Source organism: Pollicipes pollicipes, unplaced genomic scaffold, assembly GCF_011947565.3.
Source record: "Pollicipes pollicipes isolate AB1234 unplaced genomic scaffold, Ppol_2.1 Scaffold_6138;HRSCAF=7277_pilon_pilon_pilon, whole genome shotgun sequence".
In the NCBI taxonomy this organism is placed as follows: Eukaryota; Metazoa; Arthropoda; class Thecostraca; order Pollicipedomorpha; family Pollicipedidae; genus Pollicipes; species Pollicipes pollicipes.
The window spans coordinates 35,125,523-35,126,294 of NW_023596818.1; positions in this window are offsets into that span (position 1 = coordinate 35,125,523).

The window sequence follows — 772 nt, forward strand, 5'->3', positions numbered from 1 at the left end:
TGATATTTCGGCAACATGCCTTTATTGAAACAATGGCAAAAGTTCTAACGTCTTGTCTGAGTTTAATTAAGCAGTGAGTATATTTGATGGACTCAGATTCTGAGTCAATGGAATGAACTCATTGCTAAATTTCCTCGCACCCATCAGCTAACAAGATTCCATCCACTCCTGAGCATAACGCACAACATGCGGTCGCTTAATTTATTTCATAATGCGATGAACGGCACAGAAGAAACGTGAGCAAAAAGATCGGTGCATAATCCGCCATGCTAGACTTATGTCAGCGCACCTGTTCCAAATGACAATACAGAACAGACCGAACAGAAACAGCACCAGCCACTGCTGCCGCCATCTCCCCACACTGCAGTTCGAAAGTCTTCATGATGAGGTCGTGGAAGCACGGCTTCAGCGTCAGACCGCCTGGGAGGAAGGGAAGGGGGAGGGTGGGGAACGGGCTTAAGGACCTTAGTGCCAAATACGTGTCCTGATTTGAAAAATATCAGAGTTCGCTTCTTTTTACCTCAAGGAGTATTGTGATACACACTTTCCTATGTGAAACTGGGCTTCATTTTCTTCACGGTCCAAAAAAGGCATATTTTGCCCAGCTTTTGCCATTTTAGGAGGGGCACATACCCCGGTTGACCTTCCGCCCTTGCGCCTACTATCTGAACCCCGTCGTTATTGGTTTTTGTGACGGATATAAACGCATGCATGGCATGATTTTTGGAACTATTTTTTACGTTTAGCTTAGTATGAAAGGACATTGCCGTAG